Genomic DNA, 17202 nt, shown 5'->3' on the forward strand with positions numbered 1-17202 from the left:
AATACACATAACATCCACAACTCCGCTCATACTCCTATTACTCACTAACTTTAAGCTTGCCTCTGACCATGTACAGCACTCCTCTGCCCCTTGCTAGGAGCGTCCTATAGAATACCATATGCATGCTTACATACATACATGTAAAGGAAAAAAACTAAGCATGGAAAGCCTTGCAGAAGCAGCAAAATATCAATTTGTAAAAGTTGCTTTCAAATAGATTTGTTTCACATGAGTGTAAAATATACATACGGATTAGGTAAAAAATATTTTCTGAAGTAATGTTAGGGTAGTCTATACTGGGGGCGTGGCTTGCGCGCCGGCCAAGATGGCGGCGTAGTCCCGGAGCTCCGCATCGAGCCTCGGAGCTTTGTGTTTTTCCACAGCACGGAGGGGCTTCTCTACAAGTGGTGAGCCGTTTTGGAGGACCGGAATGTGAGACGTGTTGCCAGCCGCCTTTGTTTCCCGGCTCCGAGTACATTCCAGCTACTTTTTCGCGGAGGATCGATTCTTCACGATCGCGGCCGTCATTTTGTGCGCCGGCCACGCTTCCTCATAGCGGCCGGCGGGAAGGTGCCTCACAGAATCCAAACATGCCGCTTTTGTTACCAACCACCTTCCAATGCGGCGTTTCTCAAAGGTGAGCCTCCCTGTTGAACTTTGATGTGCTTCATGATGCTTACTATACTCTTGCTTGGAATGGTCTAATTTCAACCGGCCGCCATTTTATGCATTTCCACATTTCCTCACAAGATCTCCGGCACTTTTCACTTGTCGCCCAGCGGAGAGGTTATTTACGACATTTGAACATTGCATTATTACGTCAGTGGTCGGTCCTCGCTTGCAGATTACTGTACTCCTGATGTTTCCTGCATTTGTTCCTGCTGACATCCTTTGCTGGATTTTATTCATTAATTTGTGGAACTTTTCTTCTTTGCACAAGGCATATTTGACTATTGCAGCATGTTACTTTTGCCATTCTCGCAATTTCTTTTTGTTCCACTACTTGCATGACGCTCCTCTTATTCCATGCAAAGCTCTCGCATAACTGCTTCTTCTTTGAGGTGATTTACTCAGCTTTGTCCTTCTGGCTGTGACGAACCTGCTTAGAGACTATCACATAACAGTGCCTTTGTTTTTCTCAGGATATTCGGAGCTTGCTCCGGAACTTTTCTGTTATGCTACTGGCTTGACTGCAATTTTATGCTCTTCTTCTGCTGTGCCTAGACACCTGCGTCCTTTCACTGGACTCATTGACGTCTTTCAATTGTTTTCTTGAGCTCTCATGGGAAAACTTTGCAACCTAAAGCTCACATCTACTTCTAGGGTTCCGGTTGGTTCGGATTCTGATTCCCCTCTCCCAGACATGGAGGAAAACCGTTCATCAAAATTGGAAACACCGCACAGGGCCATTCCAAAGACTTCCAACGTGGGTAAGACGCCAACCTCTTTGGTTTCTTCTAAGCGTATCAAAAAAGATCCACCTTCTCCTAGGAGTTCTTCCACCTCTTCCTCTATGGATCTCCTATTAGAGGAACTACGTACTCTCAAGCCTTTCATGGAAGCCACCACCAAAAATATGCAGGCAATGCAGGAGAAATGGTCATCTCTGGATGCGCGTGTTCTCACCCTGGAAGAGTCTGCAGACTCCTTGCAATCCTCTTGTTCTCGTATTTCGTCCATGGAGGCGGAGATCCTACTACTAAAGCGACAGACAGAAGATTTGGAGAACAGGAATCGCAGAAACAACCTACGCCTTTACGGCCTTCCGGAACTTTCAGAAGGGTCTAATCCCACCGCCTTCTTCCAGTCCTTTCTTGCTAAGATTTTGGATACACCAGCTCTATTGTCTATCATCATTCAACGAGCTCACCGTCTTGGCCCTAGAGTTGCTACCAAACCTAGAGGTGTCATCATGCTTTTCCTTCAGTATACCGACCTTCTTCAAGTTATTTCTGCTGTCAAACTCAAGAAACAGATCCTTTGGGAGGGTCATTGTCTCTACATATCACAGGATGTCTCCAGGGCCACTGCAGAACGTAGGAAGCAGTTCTTGGACATGAGACCGCAGTTTAGAGCCCTCAATGCCAGATACTGTCTTTTGCATCCTTGTCTCTTCAAAGTTACTTATAAAGACAAAACAACCACCTACGAGGATCCTGCGGCCTTACAGGCCTTTCTTCGCCGACATGGTCCTGATGTCATGGATATGTCCAATCCTGGTTGACTGACTTATTAACTCTCTTTATCAATGCATTTGAATGTAGTTCTGATTTTTCATTGCTCGCAATGTTGACGTTATGAGGCACTCAATGTTGTTCTTCTATGTTTTATCATATATGTTCACCTTTTTTCCATCCCATCTTCCATCTTATTTCTTGTATACTCACGCATTTATCCTCATGTTTCTCTTCTCTCAACAGGTACTCCCTTCATTACACCACCTCGTTTTTACCCTACTTTCCCCTCGTGCTGCCTTTTTTGGATGTCATAATATTCGAAGTTTTGATGTTTGCTCTGGATGTTCTCGTTGTCGTCTCCTGCCGCCACCATCCCCCTTTTCTGTTTGGTTCTTTCATTTTCGTAAGTAGGTCTTTCAGTCGTTCGTCTCCGACATGTACTGTCTCTTTCTTCTCTATTGATGCTGTCCTCTTTCCTACTTCTCTTATCATGAATTCTTCTCAACTCTACGCTTTACCCTCTTCTTCCTCTTTCCTTCTCTATCTCATCTGGAATTATCACTGCTCTTATCCTTGACTTCTTTTTCATTTCACCCATCTCTTCTACTTTTCTAATTTTTTCTCTATTGTATTTTTATGCATTATTAAGCATGTTGCTTCTAGTTACTTTCTAAATTGTTTCATTCCGTGTACCGACATGGAACGTTAAGGGATTAAATAATCCCATTAAAAGGCAGAGGGTTCTCTCGCATTTAGCGAGACTTAAAACTGATGTTGCCCTCCTTCAAGAAACTCATCTTGATGAACCGGAGGCTTTGAAACTTAAACGTTGTTGGGTAGGTCATGTTTCCTGTTCTCCTACGACATCTAGGAAGAATGGTGTTGTACTTTTGTTACATAAAAAGTTAAATGTTTCCTCGATTACTCATGAATGGGATGTTGATGGCCGTTGGCTTATTGTTAATTTACAATCCTGCAGGGAGCGCCTGGTTGACGCTCCACTCCCAGACGCACTGCACGTTTTTGGATTCCAAATCCAACCATTATTTATCCATTTTAACATTCTCCATATTCGTCTTATTTTTGCGATAGTTTTACCATGTTTTCATTTTCATCGTCAGCTATTCCACGGTTCAATCAAATTGTATTTCAAAAACTTCACATATTCACACGTGCCAATCCAGGCCTCCTTGTAAATAGGGTCCAATACAATCAAAAGCATAGTTAGCCATAAAGAACATAAATCATAAGCACAAGGAAACCCAGTCAAATCCAGTACGAAACCCACCATAGATTGTCCTTACAAAAGGGGGTAATAAGGGTGTGTTGTATCCGAGGAAAATATGTCTTTTTATAGAACTTAGATAAAGGATTGCATACATTACTAAGCTAGTGCAGGCAAAGAAAAATTTACTACAGAGTACATTCATGGATTTTCACATAATACTACAGCATTAAGTTCAGTTGCAGTCAGAGTTCATTCAAGTACATTAGTCTCCACACTGTATAACGGCTGCATGGTACTGTTGAGATTCTCTTCGTTGGGTACAACTGGTTAAGAAGCTCCTGGGAGCACTCACTGTCTTCTAGTGGGCAGTTTGCAAGCCATTATTTAGCTGAGTGATAGCAACAATGATTATGTTGTGTGGTACAGTGTCACTTCTAAATGGAATACATTGCATCTCAGGTTATTTTATAACGAGTTTGATTGCAAGCATTTTAGATGCACAAAGAAAACACAACCACAATCAAGAATTACACTAGCTAAAGGAACTGAGACAGGGTGGTCTCTGGGTGAAGGCTATCATGGACCAATGTTGTTGATGACGTGGTGGGTCACAAAATAAAGATTAAGTGTTTGAAAGAGTAGATGGAAATATTCACCACTGATCTAAATTCGATTCATTATTTTTCTTGAGGCAGAATTAGCATCATTGAATGACTTTCCTGACTACTCAACAAAATTATAGATTAATCGAAAAATGTATGTATATCCTTTAAGGTTCTAGCATCCTGAAGCTGATGAAGTGGTCTACAAGACACATCTTTTGACAAGCTCCAAGCTGTTAGGGAAGGCCAATTAAGTGGACACTGATAGAATATAGACACACAAGAGTACACATAAGAGAAGAGCTTTGATGACAAGTTTTAGGATCAGGTAAGTGTCACAGGGAGTAATGGATTCTGGATCAAGTAAATATTTCTTGTAACGTGTTTCCTGTTTTCCATAGAACCTCAGTGATCATATACTGCTAAAAGATCATTGAACGCCAAGAATCTTTCTTTTAGTCCTTAATGCTCAGGAAGGCACTGAGCATCAGAAGACAAACCTCATGAATGGTAATGTGGAATTTTGAGCTGAAGTTAACACCAGAATGGCACACATAATACAAAGCCTAGTCCATGCTATAATTTTGATAAGAAGTTTAAGGATTCAATTAAACACAAATGATAGGTGTAATCTGTCTCTCCCAGGTTTTCAGTGAGACGTAATATGCATTAGCACTTTCTATCACTGCATTCTAAATGTAATAGCAAAAGCGGTTTTGCACAAGTGAGGTATGTGACCCACAAAGTCCAAAAATTATATAAACGTCTTCTTTTAAGGGCATTTCCTTCCTTGGTGAGTACTCATCGGGATCACATCTTTTTATATGCGGATGTCTAAATGCAAATGAATGTAGCTGAATCACTCTTCAAACTTAATCAGGATGGCATGAGATGAAATCGTTACAGTCCAGCACAATAGGGGCATACAGTTACTTTAAAGTGATACCAAGGAAAATGGGTACTACACCATCAGATTTATCACTTATTCTTTGTCTAGCAGTCTGTTTGTCCTCAGGGGAGCAAGAGGGTGAGAAACTGCTGTTCATGACAGGTTGCACATGAACGGCACACTAACCTTAGAGAGGGGAAGATTAACTGGGGTAGCGATATTTGGTCTGATTTTCATATTTTAGTCACATGCTTGACATAATTTTGATTTTTCAAAGATCGAAAAAAGGTTCACATGAGAGTGAAGGAAACCTGGCCAAACTCTGCTTTAATAAAGCACTGTAATGTAGGTTTTCCTTCACAAAACCTCACACTAATACCTCTAGCTTTCTCAAGCACATGCTCGCGGATTTGCCATGCAGTAAATTTATGGGGCCTCATTTATGAAAAGTGACGCATCGCTGCGTGAAAACAGCGATGCGTCACTTTTCACTGCGCACTCCTTACAACATTCCTGATGCGTCATATTTAATGTATGACGCATCATGTCGCAAGGAGTTACAGATACGTCAGTATTTCTGACGTATCTGTGAGCGCAAAAGTGACGCATTGCTGGAGTGTGTCACAAAAGTGACGCAACTCCAGCAATGCGTCCTTTCACATAGGGAAAGCCCCATGTGAAAGGTTTTGCGTCAGTCTTACGCCTGCTATGAGGCAGGTGCAAGATTTTGACGCAACAGCGTCTTAAAAGTGACGCAGCGAAATCTCATAGATTTCACTGCGTCATTATTACGAGGCTTTTTGCGGGGGAACGCCCCCTCTGCATACATTATACCTGACGCAGGTATAATGTGGCGCAGGGGTTTAAAAAGTGACGCATCTACCTAATGCGTCACTTTTTAAATATGGTGCAACAAGGCGCATTTATTACACCGCTGGTGCGTCACAAAAAGTGACGCACCGCCGGCGCAAAACTGACGCAAGGCCTCATAAATAAGGGCCATAGTGTTTGCAATAGATTCAAAGCAGATCAATTACTTATCCATTTCTGTTTGGTGGACACCTGATTAGTGTCCATTGTCTTTGTGCAAGAAAGATGACCTAGGCATAGCTAAAAGGAAATTACTGACTTAGAAATGTGAAAGTAAACAGGAGACATCAAAGCATTCTAGTTCATGTGGAACAAGAGTAATCACTTCATTAAGACTGATACACTGAGGTTTTCAGACACAAATTTGATCAGTAGTTGCATGTCTTTTCCCTGGCCATCTGTATTTTTCTCGTAGGTGACTAATTAAAAGTGCATATTCAATTGTGATTGTTGGAAATGTGCCCTTTTTTCAGGGTCACCCTGCATTTGGTTGCCTTTTTGCTGAACCGGATTTTTGCTAGCTGGCTGTTTACTTTACCCCTGCTAATCATTTGTAAAGTTCTTGTGCTACTGGCACTGTGTACCAAGAGTAGTCAAGGCCTGTAAATTAAATGCTAACAGTGGAATGCAGCACTCATTGAGCCATCCACAGCAGTGGTACTGTAAAACATGTCGACAATTGACTATCATTGTGCTTTTCGAGGCTATGTTCACCTAAAACTTTAAAAAACCATATCTGTGGATCTTCTGATTAGATTGTTGTCATTTTGGTGTAATCTTTTTAAATTACATTCTACTTTATTTTGCCAACAGCTACCAGGGAGCTGAGCTCGGGTTTATTTAGTGGCTTTAGCGGTTCACCCTCACAAGGATTGTGATTATTACTTCAGGGGGGAATTTACCCCCCTCAACTAATAACGAACGGCCACATGCATCAACCTATTTAGGAAGTGCAAACGGTGCGAATCGGTAAATTCGGTTGTTTGAGATTCCTAAATAGGTTTTTGGGATGCATCAAACATTTTTGGAAAAATCGCTATTTTTAGCGAATTCCAAAAATGCGATTGCTTTTAAGGAATCGCAAATTTGCGATTCCTTAAAAGCAATGCATGATTACTTTCAAAATTGCGAATTCCCAATTAGGGGGTGCAAATTACCACGAGGGTGAACCTCGTGGTAATTTGCGAAAATGTATTAAAATACTCAAAATTGCATTTTCAAACACTGTCATGTTACAGACACACATGTCCTTAGGACATGTGTGTGTAAAACATGCACTTCAAAATACATTTCAGTGGTGCAGGGGGGGGTCCTTTGGACCCCCCCTGCACCCATGGAATGCATTAACATTTTGCGAATCGCTAATTGAAATTCGCAAAATGTCAATGCCTTCCCATTGATTCCTATGGCCCATAGGAATCAATGGGAATTGCGAAATCGCAAATTAGAATTCGCATAATATTTGCGATTCGGTAAAAATTGCGATTTTTACAGAATCGCAAATATTATGCGATTTAAATCATGCATCCCATTTTGCGATTCCTTATTTGCGATTCCCTAAAAATCGCAAATAAGGAATCGCAAAACCGGACTTTGATGCATGTGGCCGATAATGTCTTACATTGATGTTCTGTGAAGCACTACAAACTCTCAAAATGCGAATTTAGATGAATATATGCTTTGCTTTGAGATGTTAGAAGCCACTTACAGTATGATTTAGCAAGTGAAAGTTGCATTGTAATATCTATTTACTTCTGTTTGATATAATTTACTTTTACTTGTCGGCTTGGTGTGGAGTACTAAAGAATAATTTTGTAGAAAGCACACATACTATTTTCTGTTTATTGCAATTTCTCCAGTAGGCCACAAAAAGTTATGGTGAGGAGGGTGATTATTTGAAAGAACAGCACAATCCTTTCTTCCAAAATACTAAAACACATATAGGTGATACTATTGCACAGTAACATTATTATCTTCTCAGCAAGGCTTAAAACCAATTGTTCTCCCATACATTTCGAAACAAGGATGCAGATTCCTCACTCACACTGGGTGGACTCTACTGGGGGGCGCTGCATAATCTCCCTAAGATCCCTCCTGTGAAACTTGAAAATTCCAAATAAAGGATTTAAGTGTGTTCCTGCTGATAAAGACAATCCCTTCTAAACTTGGATAGACATACAGGAATTCTCCTTTAAAATCAGATTTTATGTCTTCTTCATTAACCAAACAAATTGGGCACCTTCTGATAACGAGACAGGTCCCAAAAAAGATTTTCCGATTGACCGCTATCTCAAACATGGTATGGGAATATTGCACAACAGTACTCATCAGAAGAATGGCATAGGTGAGTAGCTGATGAGAAAAAACCCAGAAAACTGCCAGGTAACCCCACAAAATCTAAGAAGTGATTGAAATAGCAGAATAAGTTTTTGCTGGAATTCGTTTTTGTTGGCCTTAGAACTCTGTTATCACAAGAAGTTTGTAAAGGGATATGGCACCATTGTATCCCCCATGTCTGAGCTGACTTCAAAGAAGCAGCCCAAGAAAGTGAAATGGACGGAGGCCTGTCAGTAAGCCTTTGACACCCTCAAACATGGTAGGTGCACAGCCCCTTTGCCCCAGGCCACTGACTTTCCCTAAGAAATCATAGTACAAATTGATGCCTCGGAGCATGGCATAGGGACAGACTTATCAGAGCTAAATGAGGAGGGCCTTGTCCAACCTGTACCTTTCATCTCTAGAAGGCTACGTTCCAGGTAACAGAGGTGGGGTTCATTATACATCACAACAGTCAATCCTTTTCAGCAGCCCTTCACCAAAGGGGTATCCAGCCTAGTGGAACTCTCATCAGATACAGCCTTCAGCCTTGTCCGACTGAAGATTTTCGACTTCCACAAAAGAGACTAAGTACTATTGTACTATTCAATCAATCAATCAATCATAACATTTATAAAGCGCACTACTCACCCGGAAGGGTCACAAGGGGCTGGTGGAGAGGGGTCTACTACTGCTCGGAAAGCCAGGTCTTGAGTAGCTTCCTGAAGGTGAGATGGTCCTGGGTTAGCCGAAGGTGGATGGGGAGGAAGATCCATGTCTTGGATGCCAGGTAAGAGAAGGATCTTCCTCCGGCGGTGGCTCTGTGGATGTGTGGAACGGTGGTGAGGGCGAGGCTGGTCGACCTTAGCTGGCGGGTGGGTGTGTAGAAGGTCAGGCGGTTGTTGAGGTACTTGGGGCCTTGGTTGTGGAGAGCCTTGTGTGCGTGGGTGAGGAGTCTGAACGTGATACTCTTGCTGACGGGGAGCCAGTGCAGGTCTCTCAGGTGGCCGGAGATGTGGCTGTGTCGGGGGATGTCCACGATGAGTCGTGCGGAGGCATTCTGGATACGTTGGAGTCTTTTCTGGAGTTTGGCTGTGGTTCCGGCGTAGAGGGAGTTTCCGTAGTCCAGTCGGCTGGTGACGAGTGCCTGGGTGACCGTCTTCCTGGTTTCGGTGGGGATTCATCGGAAGATCTTTCGGAGCGTGCGCAGGGTGTTGAAGCACGATGATGAGACGGCGTTGACTTGTCTGGTCATCGAGAGGGAGGAGTCCAGGATGAAGCCCTGGCTACGTGTGTGGTCCGTTGGCTTGGGTGCGGTGCCCAGGGCCGGAGGCCACCAGGAGTCGTCCCAGGCGGAGGGCGATGACCCCAGGATGAGGACTTCCGTCTTGTCTGAGTTTAGTTTCAGGCAGCTGTTCTTCATCCACTCGGCGACGTCTCTCATCCCTTCATGTAGGCTGGTTCTGGCGGTGGCTGGGTCGTTGGTGAGAGGGAGGATCAGCTGGGTGTCGTCGGCGTAGGAGATGATGATGAGGTTGTGTTGGCATGCGATGGCTGCGAGGGGGCTCATGTAGACGTTGAAGAGGGTGGGGCTGAGTGATGATCCCTGTGGCACGCCGCAGAAGACTTCTGTGGCCTCAGATCAGAATGGGGGAGGCTGTCTCTCTGGGTTCTTCCGGCGAGGAACGAGATGATCCACTCTAGTGCCTTCTCTTGGATTCCGATGTTGCTGAGGCTTTGCACTAGGGTGCGGTGGCTGACAGTGTCGAACGCTGCGGAGAGGTCCAGGAGGATGAGGGCCGCTGTTTCCCCGTTGTCGAGCAGGGACCTGATGTCGTCAGTGGCTGCGATGAGGGCGGTCTCGGTGCTGTGGTTGGCTCAGAAGCCGGACTGCGAGTGGTCGAGGGATCCATTCGTCTCGAGGAAGGCGGCCAGCTGTCTGTTGACGGTCTTCACGATGACTTTGGCCGGAAAAGGGAGGAGCGAGATGGGGCAGAAGTTCTTGAGGTCGGTGGGGTCCGCTGTTGGTTTTTTCAGGAGGGCGCAGAGCTTGGCGTGCTTCCAGCTTTCCGGGAAGGTCGCAGTGTTGAAGGAGGCGTTGATGACGTCCCGGAGTTGGGGTGCGATGATGGAGTCGTCCTTGTCGGTTGGGGATCCGGAGTGGATGATGTTCATCGTGCGGGTGGTGTCTTCGGTGCTGACCGGAGTCCAGGCGCAAAGGGTGGTAGTGGGGGGCTTTGGTTCGGTGGTTGGGTGCGTGGTTGGTGCGCCGAAGTGGTTGTGTATTTCGGCGATCTTGCGGTGAAAGAACGAGGCGAGTGAGTCGCAGAGGTCTTGTGAGGGAGCGATGTCGTTGTTTCCGGCGCTGGGGTTGGAGAGCTCTTTGACGATGCTGAAGAGTTCCTTGCTCTTGCGGGCATTGTTGTCCAGTCGTTCTTTGAATGCTGTCTTCTTGGTGGTGCGGATCAGCTGGTGGTGTTTGCGGGTGGCGTGCTTTAGGGCAGTCATGTTGTCTGTGGTCTGGTCGTTGCGCCAGGCTTTCTTGAGGGTGCGGCAGTTCTTCTTGGAGTCCTTAAGTTCGTTGGTGAACCAAGAGGCTTTTTTGCTGCAGTGTCCGCTGGGAGGGGTCTTCAGTGGTGCGAGGTCATCTGCGCAGTTGGTGATCCACTGTGTGAGGTTGTTGGCTGCTTTGTTCGGTTCCGATGTGCTGGCGGGAGGGTTCTGGCTGAGGGAGGTCGTGAGCTGCTCGGCAGTGATCTTGTTCCAGTTCCTGCGAGGAATCTGTTGCGGGTGGTGGTGGGTCGTGGTTTTTCTGAAGCTGAAGTGGACGCAGCTGTGGTCAGTCCAATGAAGTCCGGTGGAATGGCTGAAGGAGATGTACTTGCTGGAGGAGAAGATGGGTCAAGCGTGTGACCGGTGTAGTGGATGGGGGTGTTCACCAGTTGCTTGAGTCCGAGGGTGGCGAGGTTGTCCATCAGGGTGGTGGTGTTGTTGTCCTTGTTGTTCTCCAGGTGGAAGTTGAGGTCCCCTAGGAGGATGTAGTCGACGGAGGGGAGGGCGTGCGGGCTGACGAAGTCTGTGATGTCTTCGCTGACTTGTGTGCGTGGTCCCGGGGGTCTGTAGATGAGGGAGCCTCTGAGGGTGGTCTTGGGGTCGGTGTGTATCTGGAAGTGGAGGGTGTTCAGCAGCTGTGACTGTGTCGTCGGAGCTGGTCGTGATGCGGATGGTGTTCTTGTGTACGATGGCGATGCCTCCTCCCGTCTGGTTGACGCGGTCCCTCCGGGTGATCTTGCATCCGTCCGGGATGGCGATGTCGGGCACTGAGGAGGCGTTCATCCAGGTTTCAGTGAGGAAGGCGATGTCTAGTGATGTTGTGTCGTGCAGGTTCCAGAGCTCGAGGGCGTGTCTGTGGACAGAGCGGGTGTTGAGCAGGATGCACTTGAGGTGGTTGCTGCTGGTGTTCGGCTTGGTGGGTGTGGTGCAGGTCCGTAGGCAGGTGAACTTGCAGGCTTGTCAGGTGAAGGGTCCGTGGGTGCGTTTCAGGGTGGCTAGGTAGCAGGCGGGGTTCCGGCCGGCGTTGAGTGCGTGGAGGGTGGCGGCATCGTAGGTCTGTCGTGTGGTCTGACGTCGGCGGGGGCCAGGGGTCCTGGCGCTGGGCGTGGTAAAGGCATGGACGGGCACAGACGGGCTTGCCTTCGGCGCACAATCGGCGCGCCCGCTGCGCGTACACGTGGGCTCCATATGAGGCGAAGTGGGAGGGCAGAGCAGCTGGGAGGTGGGAGCGGTGGGGGCAATCGGGTACAGAAAGGAGAAAGGGGGCAGGGCCGCGATGGGGCAGCGGCGGGGAGTGGGTGGGGGCGCCCGAGGGAATAGCGAGGCACGCTAATACAGGCACAAGTGAGGAAAAAGGCAGAAGTTAAAACACCAGAACAGGAAATTTACAAAATAACACAAATTACAAAGGCAGAAGTTCGCAAAATAGCGGGAAAATAATTACAGTGAGCACGAGAATCGGCTGGCAAAACGGAGCAGGGGGACAGAGCAGCAGCGAGGGGCACCGCTGGCGAGCCATGCGGCGTGGGGGTTGTCCTGAGATCAGGTCACACTCACCTGCACCGCGCGGGCTCAATATGAGGCCAAGTGGCAGGGTGGAGCAGCTGGGAGGCAGGAGAGGAGGGCCAATCGGGTACAGAAAGGAGAAAGGGGGCGTGGCCACAATGGGGCAGCGACGGGAAGCGTGGAGCGGGTGGGGCGCCCAAGGGAATAGCGAGGCACGCTAATACAGGCACAAGTGAGGAATAAGGCAGAAGTTAAAACACCAGAACCTGAAATTTACAAAATAACACAAATTACAAAGGCAGAAGTTCCCCGCAAAATAGCAGGAAAATAATTACAGTGAGCACGAGAATCGGCCGGCAAAACAGAGCAGGGGGACAGAGCAGCAGCGAGGGGCACCGTTGGCGAGCCGTGCGGCGTAGGGGGTGTCCTGAGATCAGGTCAGGTATTGTAGGAATCTTCACCATGGTTTCGCCAAGGGGCTATCTGATGATGACGCTCCTTCCTCGGACACCTCCTGCAGCCTTGCTCCACTGACCTTTACTTTCTCAGAACATTTTTCTCACAATTTCTTCTAAGTTTGAAGGTAAGTGTTGCATTTGGCAAATCCATTTCTTGTATTTGACTCAGGCTCCATTGCAGTCAGCCATATTTTTTTTTTACTTTGACCCGGTCTCATGTGGCTACATATTTGCAATTGGCACTTCAATTTTCAGGCACTAGTTTATACTTTCAAGTTTGTAAATTCATAACTCTTGTTCTGTTGATTTGTTTTATGTTGTTTTGGTGTTAAACATGTTTTTTTAAATGTACTCTTTTTGTTTTAAATGGGTGGGGGATTTTTCTTGTGCTGTGTTTTCACTGTATTTCTCTTTGAGAGCTGCATAAATACATATTGCCTAAGTTAATCCTGACAGCTTTTGTGCAAAGCTACGAGAGGGTTAAGTACAGGTTAATTTAATGACTTTTGTGGTTCACTTCGAGAGGGATTGTGGCTGTTGCTTGCATGGGGTCACCCCCATTCAACCAACACCCCATTTCTCACTGGAGAACTGTGGCTATCCAATAAAAGTAATATTGAAGTTATTGAAGCACACTACAAGAATATTAAAGAAGGATTACCAGAGACTCACTCAAAGAGAGAACAACCAAGGATGACTTACATCACCACTTTCTCCACACTGTCTACCCAAATAATTAAAAGCCATCAATACTGATGTATCCTTAATATAGAGGACCAGTCTTAAAAAATGTGCATTCTCCTTTAAAAAATGTAAAACCACCAGCTATGAATTTGTCCCTTTGAGACCTTTGACAAAGAAACAAACAAGTATCCCAAAAGACTATTTAGAACCTTCCAGTACTTTAAGAAATTAGGCATGTGGCTGAGGTAGTATTTAAATGCATACAACCCACTTTGGTATTTGACTTATGATTCAAGGTTCTTGGTTCATACCCAGAGATGTAGAATGGAAGAACTTCCTCATAGGCTGTGCATTTAGTTCTGCTGGGGCGTCGTGAGGCTTCCCCACCATGCTCTTTTTTCTTCATCAAAGAGATGAGCATTGTGCAGCTCCAAATCATTGTTATGCTGAACACTTCTTGAGAATTTAAAGACCTTTCTGAACTTTTTGGGGCGTAGGAGAGGCACAACAGTGTCTAGAACATGCTGGAAGATTGTGGCTACCTTACAAGAGAAAGTCTGGGGTAGGCAAAAGAGTCTTTGCAGCACAGTGCTCTTCTTGGAAAACTACCAATAACCGGAATCCTGGACCTTTCTGAACTTTTTGGGGCGTAGGAGAGGCACAACAGTGTCTAGAATATGCTGGAAGATTGTGGCTACCTTACAAGAGAAAGTCTGGGGTAGGCAAAAGAGTCTTTGCAGCACAGTGCTCTTCTTGGAAAACTACCAATAACCGGAATCCTGGACCCTTTTTCGCTATTAAACCCCAAGTGGACATTAGTCATTTTGCACCATACTTTAAGGCCACTCTCACTCAAAGAGACACTGATGGTAGCAGCAGGATGCATTTAAGGAAACTCCTTATTGCCTTCTCCTGGTTGTGCTTATTGGCGAGCTTAGAGGATGTGCTAGTTGAGATAATGGCTGAGGAAGGTAGCAGACTGTAAACAAAACTGCTGGCAAAGACTGCTTTGTGGTTTAATTTGATATGCCTGGGCATCTTTAACCCAAGTTAGCATGAGAGCAAAGTGAAAAGGTGAAAGAGTGGAAGATGTCTGGAGAAATATGGAACAACATAGGGCAGGAGCTTTAGAAATGGTAATAAAAAAAATGGGGATTGTTTCTTTATAAAACAGGGAACATCAGCAGATGTTTCCAATAAGGAGCTATGGGCCACCTATTTTAAGCATTTTTGAGGTTGGAAACGACTGATTAGATTGTTTCCTTCCACAGAAATGCTTTTACATATCTAGGAAACAGAAATACAATTTATGTTTGCAATTCTGTGTTTGGAAGGGGCTTATTTAGGACATCCCTTCCAAATCCCAAATCTAAATGGGATATAGGAATGTTTTGTGACCGAATTATGGTTGTAAAACATTCATATTTTACTGACTACTTTAAGGAGGTGGTAACGCATTCAAAAATGGGAAGGAGTCCCCAGGGGGAGCCCTTCCCCTTTGAGAATGTAAATTGATATATTTTTAAGAGCAGACAGTGGTCCCACGGACCACTGCCCACTCTTAAATAATGAAACTGAAAAGTTTAATTTTTTCTTTTTAAATGCATCCCATTGTCCTTCAATGAAAGCGGGCTGCATTTAAAAAAATCCCTGTGATGGCATATATTCTTAATGGGTCACAAAATGTGACCTACCTCATTATTATGCATAAGGTAGGTGTTTTTGCGACCCATTAGGATTCGCTAATGAAATTCATAAGAGTTTCTTATACTAGAAATAGCTGTTACCTAATTGCAGTTCTGAGAAAATCTCAATTAGGTATTTGGTACTTGAAATAGGGATATATGTGGCCCAAAGACTTGAAACATAGCAAAGACTGACAGCAGACAGAAGCAGAAAACTGTCATGAATTTAAATTAGCTGCTACAGTCTCAATTGCTCTACTGATTGTCACTTTTTGCCACCAATTGCTATCATTATTTCTATCTTAATTTCTCTGGAGGAGTAAATCACCTAGCTTGCTTGACGAATAGTCACTGAATAGTGAAAAGAATGAATAAAGGCTGGATAGCTTTGGAAAAGCCTCCCTTAAAAAGTAGTACATTGAGGTACACAATTCAATTCTGCTGAGAAAATTATCAGAGATTTCACTGAGGCTGGCATCACAGTCATTATCAAATCAGCCAGAGAATGGCTTACACCAAGGACATCACCAATATTACTAGTTTTATCATAGCCACAGTAAGAAATGCAGGAAATTAGAGAGAGACCGGGGGATCCTGACCCATAGAGCAGATGCTGTAGGATGGAACGCAATTGGTGAGAGTAGTAATATGCAAGGAACAGCGGAAAGAGGCAGACAGAGAAGGCAGCCTCCAGAACCTAAAACACAAAGTGCAATGCCCCCACAATATTCTACATGCAGCACAGCAGGAACATCCAAACCATACAGCAAAGCTTGATGGATACATTAGGCCCCAATAGTAACAATGGCACCAACAGTAATAGCAGTATTCATTGCAGCAGCAACATCAGCAGTAAAAACAAGACTCAACTTGAACAGCTGGTCACAATAGAAGTAATAGTAGACAGACAATCAGAAAGTATGTGTGCGAAAAGGAGACTATTGGATGCTTGAAATCAGGACAAGTTAGAACCTTAAATGAGGATTCAGGCTCTGGCAGTACATCATCTGCCCATCAAGATGTGATCTTTTTCAAGAATTAAGGGAGTATAACGGAGGAAGCCTATAAGATAAAGGGGCTTCCACACTCAACGCCAAACAGATTCCACAGCTAGTATTCTCATTTCTTCAACAGTTGATGACAGAAGTCAATGATCTGAAAAATGCTCAAATGATGACCACTCTGAAAAGTTAGCCAAAATTCGAGGCACTTGATAAGAAACTTCAGGGCCTAAGTGAAAGATATAGGGAGACAGAAGAACAGATAACTACTGTTGACAATAAGCAAGACTCTCAGCTAAACCTTTTCACTCAGTTGGAAAAAGACCTGGCTATATATAAAATGAAATTAGAAGACCTTGAGAAATTGTCAAGAATGTCAAATTTTAGACTTGTAGGCATATCTGAGAGTTTTGACGAGACACATGACACAATAGGGCTAGTTATGAAATGTATCTCTTCTTGCGTTTAGAAATAATCCCCTGTGATCTTACAATTGCTAGGGCACACAGAGAGCCCTTTAATATACCCAATGAAGCATCCAGACCATGTTATGTTATGTAATGTTATGTTAAGGTGAGCTTATAGAGCGCTCTGTCACCGTGGGTTTCCTGGCGCTGATCTGGTGCTGGGGGTGGACAGGGGAAGTTAGCCAGATTGTGGGAAAAGCCATGTTTTCAGAGATCTGCGGAATTGGAAGAGCGAATTGGAGAATTTAAGTGAGGGTGGGAGAGAATTCCAGAATTTAGGGGCCAAATGTGCAAATCTCCGACCTCCGATTCTGCAGAGTTTGAAAGAGGGGACAACCAGGAGGCGGAGGTGAGAGGATCTGAGGTTGCGTGAGGGACAATAGGGACTGATAAGGGATTTCAGGAATGCGGGGCAGGGACCAGTTAGAGATTTGAAGGCAAGGCAGCCGATCTTAAAGGCTACCCTCGAAATGACAGGAAGCCAATGCAAGTTGGTAAGAAGAGGTTTAGCGGATTGCCATTTCAGGATCCCAAAGGCCAATCTCGCCGCTTGGTTCTGGATGATCTGCAGCCTAGAAAGAAGGGCCTTGGGCAGACCGTGATAGAGGGAATTCGAGAAATCCAAGCGGGAGAGGACAAGAGCCATGATGACTTGAATCAGAACTTCGGGAGTCAGGAGACTGACATGCCCTATGATCCTCCACTTTCATAGCTTCAAGATAAAGGAAATAATTTGCAGAATGCAATTCACCATAAAACTATAAAC

This window comes from Lissotriton vulgaris, chromosome 6 (assembly GCF_964263255.1).
Source record: "Lissotriton vulgaris chromosome 6, aLisVul1.2, whole genome shotgun sequence".
NCBI lineage: Eukaryota > Metazoa > Chordata > Amphibia > Caudata > Salamandridae > Lissotriton > Lissotriton vulgaris.